This window comes from Scylla paramamosain, chromosome 29 (assembly GCF_035594125.1).
Source record: "Scylla paramamosain isolate STU-SP2022 chromosome 29, ASM3559412v1, whole genome shotgun sequence".
Lineage (NCBI taxonomy): Eukaryota > Metazoa > Arthropoda > Malacostraca > Decapoda > Portunidae > Scylla > Scylla paramamosain.
Genome location: NC_087179.1, coordinates 11196880 through 11211879, shown reverse-complemented (window position 1 = coordinate 11211879; position 15000 = coordinate 11196880).

Here is a 15000-nt window from a genome sequence, read left to right as displayed (position 1 = left end):
GTGTGTGTGATTAAGAGTGACAATGCTCAGATTTTTTTTTTATCTTTTTTTTCGTCCACCTATGAGTTTAGTTGGCTGTGTGTGTGTGTGTGTGTGTGTGTGTGTGTGTGTGTGTGTGTGTGTGTGTGTGTGTGTGTGTGTGTGTGTGTGTGTGTGTGTGTGTGTTTGTTTGTTTAGTTGTTTGCTTGCCTGCCTGCTTGCTTGTTTGTTTGAGTATGATCGTTTCCTGAAATTTAATGCGCTCTCTCTCTCTCTCTCTCTCTCTCTCTCTCTCTCTCTCTCTCTCTCTCTGGGTAACACGGCGAACTAGTGAACATAACAAAACAAATGTAAGTTAACTTCTTCAACACTAAACACCGCGTAACTTGGCGGCGGCGTGTGTGTGTGTGTGTGTGTGTGTGTGTGTGTGTGTGTGTGTGTGTGTGTGTGTGTGTGTGTGTGTGTGTGTGTGTTCACCTTGCTGTGCTGAATGGAAACACAGCCACGGCGGGACTGATCACCAAAATTGGGAGGTTTAAAAAAATCATACCTCTAAACCCTTTTATTTATTTATTTATTCTTTGTTATTGTTTGATGTTTTCTAATTTCCATTACTCTTTCCTTTCCATGTTGAGAAGATGGATGATAAAGATTTTTCTATTTTGTGCATTTTTTTCATTTCCATTATTCTTTTCCTTTTACGTCAAAGAGGCGGATGATGTGATGATGGTAAAAATAGTTTGAAGAAAAATATCCAAGCTTTTTTAACAAGATAGACAAATTTAAGGACAGACAGATAGATACAGGCAGACAGATAGACAGATAACCAAAAAGACAGGCAGACAGGCAGAGAGGGAAAGACAGTAGCCAGTAAATTAGTCATGATAGATACATATTTATACCTGTATTTTTATAGGGAGACAGACATACAGACACAGACAGACATACAGACAGACAGACAGGCAGACAGACAAAATACAGGAAATGAATGATGATGAAAATAAGTTTTGAAAATGTATATATGAAAATAAGTTTTGAAAATATATACCTAACTTTTTATTAAAAGAAAGGCAAACAGACAGACAGACAGACAGCCAGAGAGACAGACAGACAGAGTACAGGAAATGAATGATGATGAAAGTAAGTTTTGAAAAAAATAGATACATAACTTTTTATTAGAAGAAAGGCAGACAGACAGACAGACAGACAGACAGACAGAGACAAAGGACAGTAAAACAAGGATGATAAAAATAAGAGCTTTAAAAAATATTCATACCATTTTTTTTTTTCTCCATTTGTAAGGAGAAAAAAAAAATCACACTTTTTAGAAAAGAAAATATTCGTGAAGTGTTAAAAATAATTATACTTTCTCGGTTGAAATTTGATGATTCACTTTTTACAAGGTGAAACGTGCTTGCAAAAATTTGTGTTAGTTTCTCACTTTTTTCATGAGACAAATTTTTACCTATAAAACGAGAAAAATCACTTTTATTATTCATCTATTTATTTACTTTCTTTATGTCTATTTATTGTAGTTTTTTTCTTTTTCAAGGAGATTTTTTACCTAATAACTGAAAAAAGACAAATCACTTTTATTATTTACATACATATTTATTTATTTATTTATTTAAATACTTAATTTTATTTACTCATTTATTTACTAATCAATTAACTTCCTTCATCCATTCATTTACAGAAGATCCAAAACTTTACTAAGAAATACCCCCAAATAAATAAAAATAAAAATAAACCACATCCCCTGAACTTCATTTCAAACCTACAAAATTATCAATAAAAAATGTTCACCCCTTTACTTTATTTCAAATCTACAAAAATATCAAATCACCTCAAAACTTCCTCTTTATATTAATGCTAATACCGAGACAAAGATGAGAAGATACACACGCTACACCGCAAGACTGAGACGCAATCACCACATCACCACGTCACATCACCATATCTGCCGCCCTGCCAGCTCCACCACATCGCAACAAGCAGACAACACAGCCAAACATTTAGCTCATTATAACGTAACGAAGAGATAACGCATTGCACTGTATGATAATGTTTGAAACGTCATTACTGATAATTCATGTCTGTCTGGCTGGCTGTCTGGCTATCTGGCTGACTGGCTGGCTGGTTGTCTGTCTGTTCGTCTGTTTGGCTCATTGTCTGTCTGTTTGCGTCTGAGTGTGTTCATCGGTTTGTCTGAGTGTGTTTTGTGTTTGTTTTGACTGTCTGGCTTTCTGTCTGCGTCCTTGTGTGTGTCTGTGTGTGTGTGTGTGTGTGTGTGTGTGTCCATTTGCTTGTCCATTTGTCTGTCAGTTGTTATGTTTGTTTGTCTGAGTGTGTTTGTGTGTTTGTTTGGCTGTCTGGTTCTCTATCTGGGTGTTTGTGTTTCAGTGTTTATCTGGTTGTCTGTTCGTCTGTTTGTCTGTCAGTCGCTTTGTTTGTTTGCTTCCGTCGTTTGTTTTGATTGGTCTGTCTGTCTTTGTTTGTTTCAGCGTTTTCCTACATGACTAGATGACTAGAGACAAAAAATAACAGAAGACCCCCCCCAAAAAAATAATAATAATAATCTCCTAGGGATCCAAAATGACCTGGAGACCAAGATTACCACAACCAAAATTATATAGAGACCAAAATTACCTGAACCAAAATTACCTAGAAAAAATAAATAAATACCTGGACCAAAATTACCTGGAGACCAAGATTACTAGACCCACAATTATCTAGAAAGTAAAATTACCTAATCCAAAAAAAAAAAATTACCTGGAAACTAAATTTACCTAGAAGCCAAAAAAAATACATGGAAACGAAAATTACCTGGACCAAAATTACCGGGAAACGAAAATTACTTGGACCAAAATTATGCCAAAACAAAAATTACCTACAAATAAAAAAAAAACCCTACCAAAACCAAAATCACGTAAACCAAAAAAAACAAACAAACAAACTAACTAAAAATAAAATAAATAGATAAAAATAACAAAATAACAAAATAATAAATAAATAAATAAATAAATAAAAATCTGAAGCTACATTGCATTCCTCCACCTTTACCTGCCTTCCTCACTTCCTTCAACACCTATACGCTTCCTGGTCCTCATTATCTATCCCACAGTTTCCCTCAACCCTTTACTTTCCGTGTCTTGGGGAAAGGTCACCACTTGCTACTCTGCGCCACCTGTCGTCTTCTCTCTCACCTCCATGTCCTGTCTAGCGTTGAAATTAATGTGGTAATATTTATCTAGAGTATTTCAATTTGTTCTCTGATGTTAATGGTCTCCTATCTCTCTCTATACCAGGTTATATGATTGATTTTTATATGTAGTTTGAGGTCATAATATTTACCTATACAATTTTAGTTCGTTTTTTTTGTTAGTGTTTCTTATTTTATCTTCATATGCTTAATAAATTGCTGTATAAATTGTTTCTCTGCTATAGCTGTGTGTAATTTGTTTCTCAGCTAGATAATCTATTTCTCTATTTTAAACTGAGTCATTTGGTGTTATAACAGTTATCTACACAGTTTCAGACCGTTCTCCTATGTTGATGTTTGTTTATCTCTCTGCATGGCGCCTCAGTGGGACTTTTTTTTATCTTTTTTTTTATTGTCCTTGGCAAGTACTCATCTTTAAATAAAAAAATGTTATATAATTTATTTCTCCATGTAATCCTATATGGTTTGGTGTAATAACATTTACCAATATAATTTTTAGTTTGTTCTCCTACCTCTCTCTCTCTCTCTCTCTCTCTCTCTCTCTCTCTCTCTCTCTCTCTCTCTCTCTCTCTCTCTCTCTCTCTCTCTCTCTCTCTCTCTCTCTCTGCTTACCAAATGCTCTCTCTCTCTGCTTAACAAATGTCCTGCTATGTGATTTATTTGTGTATATGTAATCCTATATAATTTCTGTATATGTAATCCTATGTAATTTCGCGGTGTAATGCTGCTCTGTGATTTCGTTTCGGCGTCAAGACGTCAGTTAGGTAATCAGTCAATATAATTCTTTACTAGCTTTAGTAATTTTTGTTTACTTCTATTATTCGGTCTGCAATAAGTCAATATTTATTTTTGTGTTAGCTTTCGTATTTTCTTGCTTTATTTTTTTCTTCCTCGTTTTGCAATTAGTCAGTGTATTTTTATTTATTTATTTATTTATTTTTGTATTTACTTCTCGCTTAGTAATCACTCAATGTGTTTCTGTAAGTTGTCGAGATTCTTATTTACTTTTATGCTTCTTCTAAGTCGCTGGGGGTGAATTAACGACCTCCTGAACGCTTCCTTGGTGTTCATGAGGCCGTTTTCATCATCAGCAGTGAGTGTTGATTTATTCTCATCTATCTCTAACATTTACATATATTCGTTATTAGATTCTGTAACTTTTTTTTCCTTTTTCTGTAACTTTTTTTTGTATTTTCCACTTTTCATCTTAATTAACTGTCACTCGCATCTGTTTATTTATTCTGTTTTTTTCTTAGATTTTATTTTATTTTTATTTTTTTTTTCTTCTTAATTTAGTGTCGCTCAAATTCATTCTCAGATGTATTTCCGAAATTTCACTTCAAGGATTTCTTATAATTCCGGGATTCTAAGCTGCTTTTTATTTATTCATTTATTTATTTATTATTTTTTTTTTTTATGCACTGATCCTTTATATATATACCAGTCTTTTTCAACACACTGCCTGACTGACTGACTGACTGAATGAATGAATGACTAACTGAATGGATGAATGAAAGAAATAATGAAAAAAAAGACTGACTGACTGACTGACTGACTGAGGGAATGAATAAATGAATGAATAACTGAACTGATGAATGAATGAAAGAATCAACAAATGACTGACTGACTGACTGACGGAATAAAGGAATAAATGAATAACGAAGTGAATGAGTAAATGACTGGCTGAATAACTGAATGAATGAATGAGAGAATATGTGAGTGACCGCCTGCCTGCCTGCCTGACTGCCTGCCTGCCTGCCTGACTGACTGACTGACTGACTGACCGCTCGCTATGGCCGCCTTACGTGCAAAACCTTGGCTTACTCCGCTCATGACAGTCCCGGAAAAAGCTGCGTGTTTGTAGAGGATTAAGTTCAATACGACAAGGTGGCGAGGTGTGTGGATGGGAGTGTGAGTGTTCTGTGTGTGCATGTTCGTCGTCACTCGTTTTGCCTATTATTATTATTATTATTATTATTTATTTATTTATTTATTTATCTATTTATTTATTTATTACCTCTTTCAGTACGTTATTATCATTTTATTTTATTTTTTTGAGGCAGTTGTTTGTACGTGGATGTAATGAACACACAAACACACAAACACACGTACACACACACACACACACACACACACACACACACACACACACACACACACACACACACACACACACACACACACACACACATATACAATCAGTGCAAGTAAAGCAAAACTAATGGAAATAATAATAATAATAATAATAATAATAATAATAATAATAATAATAATAATAATAATAATAATAATAATAATAATAATAATAATAATAATAATAACAATAATAATATCCCTGTACACTGCATTATAAATATATCACAAAACATTGCCAAAGACTAAAAGAAAATGACAGCAGCAAAATAAACAAAAAATATGAAAAAAAAGTCAATACAAAACACTTGCCTTCCTTTGTGTCAATAACTTGTACGAATTAAAATGCATCACGAAAGCAACACATTAAAAAAATAAATAAATAAATAAAAAATAAGATATATACACCAATATAAAAAAATAAATAAATAAGTTAAGAAATCATTAGTAGATAACACAAACCAATAAAAACAACAAATAAATAAGTAACCAAAAGCAACAAAAATAACCAGTAAATATAAACAAAAAAAGAAAAATAAATAAATAAATAAAATAAAATAAAAATAAAAATAAAATAAAATAAATAAACATGGTTAGTAGATACACAAACCAATAAAAATAATAAACAAATAAATAAGAAAAAAATAAACAATCCAGTGAATATACACACCACCAACAATGTATAAACAAATGATATGTAAAGAGATAAGGCAACGAGTAATGAAGAACACACACACACACACACACATCCTGGACTAATCATGTTGTCACCACTTAAGTGTTTGGCGTCTACCGGCCTGCGATTGGAGTGGCGGAGGGGGGGAAGTGGGCTGGGAGGGGGAGGCCTTAACGTGGGGCAGGGGTGATAAGATTTTTTTAAGGGCAACAAAACTTAAAGGAACAGAAAGGCCCACTGAAGTCGCCACTCCCTTAAGTCTCCTTTAAATCTTCCTTAAATACCTTAAATAAAAAAAAAAAAAATTGTGGTTTCTTTTTTTTTTTATATATAAGGGATGGTTTGAGTAAGGGCAACAAAATTTGAAGGAAAAAAAAAAGGGCGGGTCCCTAAATACGCCAGTTACTCAAGTCTCTAATTAAATCCAAAATTATGAAGCGTCTTTTTTATTCATTTTTTTTATTATTACTTTCTAAGGGAAGGCTTGGTTAAGGGCAACAAAATAACAGAAAAAAAAGGGAAGGGGGGCGGGCTCCCTAAATACGCCAGTTACTCAAGTCTGTAATTAAATCCAGAACTGTGAAGCGTCTTGAAACATAAGAATAGAGTACTGTGCTTTTCTATTGTTCCTCCCCTCCCCACACACACACACACACACACACACACACACACACACACACATTAGAAGATCTCTGGCTAAGGACAACAACACTCAAAAGACAAGGAAAGGACGTCTCTAATCAGTCCAAAACCCGTGAAATGTCTCGAGGAATCCCAGTGTGGTGAGCTGGCGAGAAGACGAAGCGCCATCCCTCCCATGGAAAAGCGTAAGCAAATGAAATATTACAGAATGATGTGTGTTTACTTATCTTTTATCTTTTATCTTTCTTTGCGTGTTTACTTTGAAATCTTCCAGTGCTGTGTTTATTTTATGCACGGCAAACTCTAGCCAAGGGCACCAAATAAAAAAAAAAATAGGGAGAGAGAAAACAAAAGGGCTACACTGAACACGTCACTCCCTTAAGAAAGTCTAACCAAATAAAAAAAAATAAATAAAATATAAAGCGTCTTGAAATTTTCCAGCATGTTTATGTATGGGAAACTCTGACCAAGGATACCAAATAAAAAAAAATAAAAAGGAACCTCACTATACACCCCACTCCATTAAAAAAAAGGTGCAAATCAACCCACAGTTACAGTACGATACGTCTTGAAATCTCCCATGGATATGCGCTAATGTTTATCTTCGTGACGGGAGCACAGGAACACAAGGGGAGGCTGCAAGACGCCAGGACAGCTACACGTGGCAGTCCCGGTACAAACACCCAGCCACCCACTCGTATACCCATCTATCATCCTTGTCCATGCATGTATCCAATCTTCTCTCTACTGTTCCCAATTGATTCGGCACTAACAACCTGATTAATGGGTTTATTTCGTTCATCCATCATTCTATTTGAGGACCAATTTCTTCCTGTCTCTCTCTCTCTTTTTTTTTTTTTTTAACTCTTTCACTGCGACAGGAAACAATTATCAGCACCAGAAGCAATGCGCGAAGCCTTTATAAGCATCTACAAGAAAGCTACCGATCAAAGCGAACTTATATTGCAACTTCTTCCCAGTTCAAATATTGGATGTGGCTGTAAAAGAAGTGAAGGTGTCTCAGAGTGATTGGTAATTAGGGAAAGGTGTACCAAGTGGCAGTCAAAGGGTTAAATATGAATATCGACCTTGAACCCGTTACTTCTGACCCTAACAAAGACACACACACACACACACACACACACACAAACAGACAGATAATGTGGCCTAATCAATGCACACAGCAACACTTCATAAGCCAGCAGTGGACAGGCACTTCACTACAAGCACTATTATTGGTTCACGAGGAGCCGCGACCCACAAGCCGGGCACTGAAGCAAGAGGCAGGAGGGAGGAGGAGGGAGGGCGGGGCAGGCTGCTTGTCACCAGTGTGAATATAAAACAAGATGTACCAATGGATGAGTAAATATGAGTTAATGAAAATGAGTGAAAATGTTGAAATAAGGAAAGACTGGGTGAGTTGATAAAATAAGTGAGTGAAAATGATAGGGAATATGAAGTGAAGAAAAGCTACACGAGTAATAGAATAAATAAGGAGACAGTAAAAAATAAATAAATAAAGCAAAATACAGTAGAATACGGAAATTATAATGATTACGCAAATATAACTGAATAAAAGTATAACATCATTCCAAAATAAAATAAAAATCACACAAGTAAATAAGAATAGCCAAAAAGTAAATAAATAAATAAATAAACAAAATAAGACACGAATGGATACGACAATCAAAGAAACACGCAAAGAAAATAAGATAAAATAAAAAAAATAAGCAAACACACACACACACACACACACACACACACACACACACACACACACACACGCACACACACACACACACACACAATCTCACCTCATGACCTTAATTCCCTCACACCTTTCTTCACCTGACCTTCGCCTTGACTTACCCCCTCCTCCCCTCCCTCTCTCCCCTCCCCCTCTCCCTCTCCCCTCACCCTTTCCCTCTCCCCTCGCCCTCTCCCGTTACTGGCACACAGGCGGCGCAGGTCACACAGGTAATACAGGTGTGGCAGCTTAGACAGGTGAGAAGGCATTGCTGCATTACTCTATCTTCGCCGCTGTGATATCAAATTACTCCTTAAAGGTATGTGAGTTTTCTTTCTCTCTTTCTTTCTTTCTTTCTTTCAGTGAGTGTGGATGTGTTGATGAGAGACAGTACAGGTGAGGCTAGGTAAGGTGTTGAGGTGATTACAGATTTCCTTTACATGGCATCGCAATAACTACAATCATAACTAAAGCACCGGATTAGAAAACTGCATGAAAATACTAGTAATGTTAAAACTACAGGTAAAAGTTACAAGAAAATAAGATGCAGGTCAAATTAAAAGGCAAAAAAGGTAAGCATTTGGTGAGAAAGGGCGCAGGAATCAAGTGTATGTAAATATTTCACTATATTGGTGCCAGAAGCAGAGAAGGAATGAGCCACAGTAAAGAAAATTAATCCACTGTTGAATGCCTGCAGTAAAGCGACTCAAGGACAGGACAAGTGTTGAGAAGACAGTGAGCAAACATTAGGTAGTAGTTAAATAGGAAGAAAGTGACAGATAGTTAATAACAGTAGGTAATAAGTAGGTAGTGAGGAGGCGAGCACGTTAGCAGGAAATAGTAAATATATAGTGAGTAGTAATAAGTAGATTATAAGACAGTAGTTAATAAGCAGCAATCAGATAGTAAGTATTTGTAGTATATAAGTAAATTAGTATGTATATAAGTAGACAGTAGTTAATTCATAGTAAATAGGTAGTAAGTATGTGTAGTATGTAAATTAGCATGTAGGCAGACGCAGATTAGAACATAACAACATAAGAAATAAGGGAAGCTGCAAGAAGCCATCAGGCCTACACGTGGCAGTCCCTGTATTTTTTTTTTTTTTTTTTTATGTAGGAAGGATACTGGCCAAGGGCAACAAAAATCTAATAAAAAAAATGCTCACTGAAATATACCTACCTATATCCACCTATAGTCCCCATCCATAAATCCATCTAATCTTCTCTTAAAGCTCCCTAATGTCTTAGCACTAACAACTTGATTAATGATTACTGATTAGCAGCAAAAAAAAAAAAAAGTTAACTAGACAGGTAGGTAAGTTAACAGCAAGATACCAGGTACATGATAAGTAATATAACAAACAGTAATATAACGCCTACAACATTAATATAGTGCAAACATAAATACTAATACAATACACAGAATATAATAGACACAGGAACAGAACTACAATAGGAACAGGAGTAATATAATAGATACAATAATAACGCAATCAGTAAAAAGAGAATGACGACTTAATGGACACAGGAGACAAGGAATATAATACCTAGAGGAAATAAATACAGGAAGTCTTGCGTGACAGTCAAGCTTCAGCGTAGAGACACACACGGGAACGGAAATGAATGAATGAATAAATAAATGAGTGAATGAATGGAGACAAACAGTTGGTTACCAGCGCCACAGCAGAAATCCAAATATTCCAGAGGGTTGTTTCCCGGCTCTCGCTGAAGTGGTGTGTGTGTGTGTGTGTGTGTGTGCGTGTGTGTGTGTGTTGGCAGGAGCGATGGTGGTAGTAGTAGTGTTTAGCGCAGCAGTGTTGCGACGGAGCATTCGAGATTAGTGTTGCTAAGGTGGTAATGAGGAAGAAAGAGAAAAAGTAGTAGTAGTAGTAGTAGTAGTAGTAGTAGTAGTAGTAGTAGTAGTAGTAGTAATAAAAGCACCAGCAGCATTGTGTCACTAATATCTCGCTCTCTCTCTCACACACACACACACACACGCGATTTCCTCATATCTTACCAACCATTCTCTTCTCCTCCTCCTCCTCCTCCTCCTCCTCCTTCTCCTCTCAAATTCCTCCATCCTACACTCCTGGTCACGTGTCCATTCAAACTGTTTCCTTCTCTCAGCATCAGGATTCTTGTGTCTTGTTTCCTTATTGTATGAATTATTTAACTTTAATTTCCTTCATCTGTCACACTCAATGTTTATTCTTCTTGTGTTCTGCTCCGCCACAATATTTTCATCGTTTTCGTTCATTTTCATTTTTTTTCATTATTTTATTATTTTCATTTTTTTCCCTCGCTGTTTTTCCTTTTTTTTTTTTTTTTCTTTAATTTTATGTTGTTAGTTGTTAATGATTACTGTTCTTCTTCTCCCATTGCTTTCTTTATCACCACCATTTCTTCGATTCGTAATTCTTGCTCATACTTGTTTCATTGTTTTATTCATCACCTTTTTTTTTTGTTTTGTTTTTTTTTCAATCGGATATTTTTCACATTTTTTTTTTGGATAGTAGTAGTAGTAGTAGTAGTAGTAGTAATAACAGAAATATTCACGGATAAATACAGTAACAAATTAAATAAACTCCAAAGATAAAAATATTATAGAGATATATACCAAATTAATCCATAAGAGTGGCAGAAACACACACACACACACACACACACACACACACACACACACACACACACACACACACACACACATAAAGAACACCACCTGAACTAACGAGCTACACACACACACACACAAACACACACACACACACACACACACACACACACACACACACACACACACACACACACACACACACACACACACAGCTACCTCAACACTCCCTGAAGAAACACTCCCCTCACCTGTTCACACCTGGCGCCTATCTACCTGAGACACGACACACTGCAGGTAAACAAGCCAATCAAGTCTGGAGTGACACCTAACCCACACCCACACCTGACCCTCTGCAGAGACAATTAGCGGGCAATTATCACAGGAAGGAGTTGACACGGAGCAAAAGGTATCCCAGATAATTATAGAAAGGTGTTCCCTCGGGCAGGTGAACGTCAAGGCAGCCCGTCTTTGGAAGCCGATGGTGAGTTGATAACGCTATTTCTTGCCCTCAACCCTCGGCGGAAGCTGCAAATTGGACAGGGCTTGTATAATCACCTTATTCGCTTCTTTACCTCCTCGATTCCGCGGAGTTGATATTCTTTAATGCCTCGTGTTTTGACAAGGGGTGTTTGCAAAGGCCGCAGAGATGATGGGTTGGAGTATCAAGGGTGCTTTTTGTGATTGGTAATACAGGATACCTCTTCAGTTATCACTAGAATCATAAAAACACACTTAGGAATCTCAGTATCTTCCCGGGAGCTCATGTAATTTAATGCCTCGTGTTGTGACAAGGGCTGTTTTCAAAGGTCGCACAGGTGACAGGTTAGTTAGGTTATCAAGGGTACTTTTTGCAGGACATCTCTTCAGTTATCACTAGAATCATAAAAACACACTTAGGAGTCTCAGTGTCTTCCTAGGAGCTCATGTAGTTTAATGCCTCGTGTTGTGACAAGGGCTGTTTTCAAAAGCCGCAGAGGTGATGCAGTGGATTATCAAGGATGCGTTTTCTTATCAGTGACGCTGGATACCTCTTCAACTATCTCTAAAATCGGGAATCTGAATGACTTCCTTGGATTTGGTATTCTTGAGTCCCAGCGTGTTCTGACAAGGGGTGTTTTCAAAGGCCGCAGAGGTGAGCAAATAGGTTATCAAGGGTCCTTCTCTGCTACTGGTGATGCGGGACACCTCTTCAACTATCGCCAGAATCATGAACACACCCTTGGGAACCTCAATGGCTTCTACTCCAGCACGATGAAAGTAGTTAAGATAGGTCACTAATCCGTTTAAGAGCAATGTCCTTAGTTAGTCTCTCTCTCTCTCTCTCTCTCTCTCTCTCTCTCTCTCTCTCTCTCTCTCTCTCTCTCTCTCTCTCTCTCTCTCTCTCTCTCTCTCTCTAGTAGCAATAGACCTTTTTTTTATCGTTTCCGTTTTTATTTTTTTTAATATAAGGGTGTAGGAGATATTGGCGAGAGAGAGAGAGAGAGAGAGAGAGAGAGAGAGAGAGAGAGAGAGAGAGAGAGAGAGAGAGAGAGAGAATATAATGTGCGTAAAATGCGGCCAGGAGAAATAGAAATGATAGTGGAAAAAGAAGGAAAATAATCTAGAAGAGAAAAAAAAAGTATATCAATAAATTATCTTCACAAAGAAATAATGATACCGAAAAAAAAGAAAAAGAGGAAGAAGAGGAGGAGGAGAAAACAAGTGAATAAAATCAGCAGAAGGTAATTAGCAAGTGGTCGTGTTATGCAGACCACAATTAATAACGCACCATCTTTTTTTTTTCCTTTTTTTCCCTTTTCTGTCTACGTGAGAACTCTGGACAAGGGGAACAAAAGCCGGTGAAAATACCTAAAACAAAAAAACAAGACAAACAAAAACAAAAGCTCATGAAGCGTGCCAGAACTACAAGACACAGTGAAGAAGACAAGTCCACCATTATCAGAAGTGTCATGAATGGGAGTTTTCAAGGAAGATTAGACCAAATTAATGTAGAGATGACAGGTGGAAATAGGAAGGTGAGCCTCATACAGGGACTGGCCACGTGTAGGACCGATGGCTTCCTGCAGCTTCACTTATTTTCTTATGTTTTTTTTTTTTTTTTTAAGAGTAGGAAGAAGAGATAAAAATTCAAGTCTTTTTTGCGTCAGTTCACGTCTTTTTGGGCAAGTTCACGTCTTTTTGGGCAAGTTCACGTCTTTTTTGGGTCAGTTCGTCTTTTTTGGGCCAGTTGACGTCTTTTTTGGCCTTCCAGTTACATATTTGCTCCATTAAATCACAAAGGGTTACTCAATTAAATGGGCGTCATCCTTATCCGGTAGATATTTATTTATTTATTTTTTTTCCCCTGCGATAAACAACAATTTACGGTATTCCAAGTACAGTACACAATCTTTGCACGCACCCAGTTTTTTTTTTTTTTTTTACAGTGGTGTAGGAGGGACACCGGCCAAGGGCAACAAAAATCCAATGAAAAAAAAAAAAAGCCCACTGAGATGCTGGTGGACACGAAAGGGTTAAAAGAACAGTTTTTCAGTGTCCAGCCGATCATGTGGTAAGAGGTGGCTGGGGGAAAGGCCTCAGAGTATTTTGTGATTGATGGGGCAGCAGTGAAATGATGTGCTAGTAGTGAAAACAACATAAGAAACACAAGGGCATAAGGGAAGGTTGCAAGAAGCCATCAGGCCTACTACACGTGCGAGTCCCTATACAAAACATGAGCACCTATTTCCATCTATCATCCCCGTCTTGTCTAATCATCTTTTAAGGCTCTGTAATGACTCACCACTAACAACATGCTTGCTGAGTCCATTCCATTCATCTACCATTATTAAAGAACCTATTCCTTAACCCTTTCCCTGATAAATAGCACATCTTCCCTCAGTCACTAGCTATTCCGAGACACTTCTTGTTCCACACCTATCTCCAAATATTATACAAACTAGAAACTGCAAAATCTATTCTTCTTTTATCCTCTTCTCTCTTGTACGTGTTTGTCGAGATTCATACATTCTTTTTTAGTGTTTTTAATTGTCGTTTATCGCAATGAAACAGTTAAAAGGGTTAATGGACTATAAGAACATAAGAACGGTGCAATACGCCACTAGGGAAACACGTGACTGCCGCTGAGGAAAACAACATACTAGTAATTTCCTGTTATCATTCTTGTCTAGGAATTTGGCTTTTTTTTTTCCTTCTTCTTCTTCTTCTTCTTCTTCTTCTTTTACCTGCGATTGTTTTGAATTTTGTTAGCTTTTCTCATCGATTTTCAAATTACTGAAGATAATGAGCTGTGGAAATGTTTGATAAAGGTGTTGTTTGTAGGTACACTTGATATACTGATATAGTTTTACGTGCATTACTATTGTTATTATTATTATTATTATTATTATTATTATTATTATTATTATTATTATTATTATTATTATTATTACTTTAAAACTACTTACACGTATAATATGACAAACTTCCCTCGTATCTCAATGCTTTATATCATTTTTTTTCCTGCAAACTTAAAACGGTGAGTGATTTCAATATCCACCTAATTACCTATTAATCAATTTACCCATCTACCTACTTATCTATCTATCTATCTATCTATCTTCCTTACTACCTATCTACCTGTCTATCTATCTACCTATCTACTACCGCTAACAAGTGACGTCCAAGAAAAGTCACTACAGAAGGAATGAAAAAATAACACTAAAAATTACAAAAGTACGTAAGATAACGCATGTGGAGGTGGTGCCGGTGAGGGTGACGGTGACTCAGGAGGTACAGGTGCGGCACAGACACACTCAAGGCCAGGCGAGGTGATGATGTGGCCGCGGTGGTGAGAGAGAGAGAGAGGTGTGGCCACATGCTGGGAGGGTCGCAGCGCCACACTAGATGAGTTAAGATAATGATGGTGAATGAATGTGAAAATGTACGTGAGAGAAATGTTAGGGTAAGGAAATTAAGAGTTGATAGATTCACACACACACACAC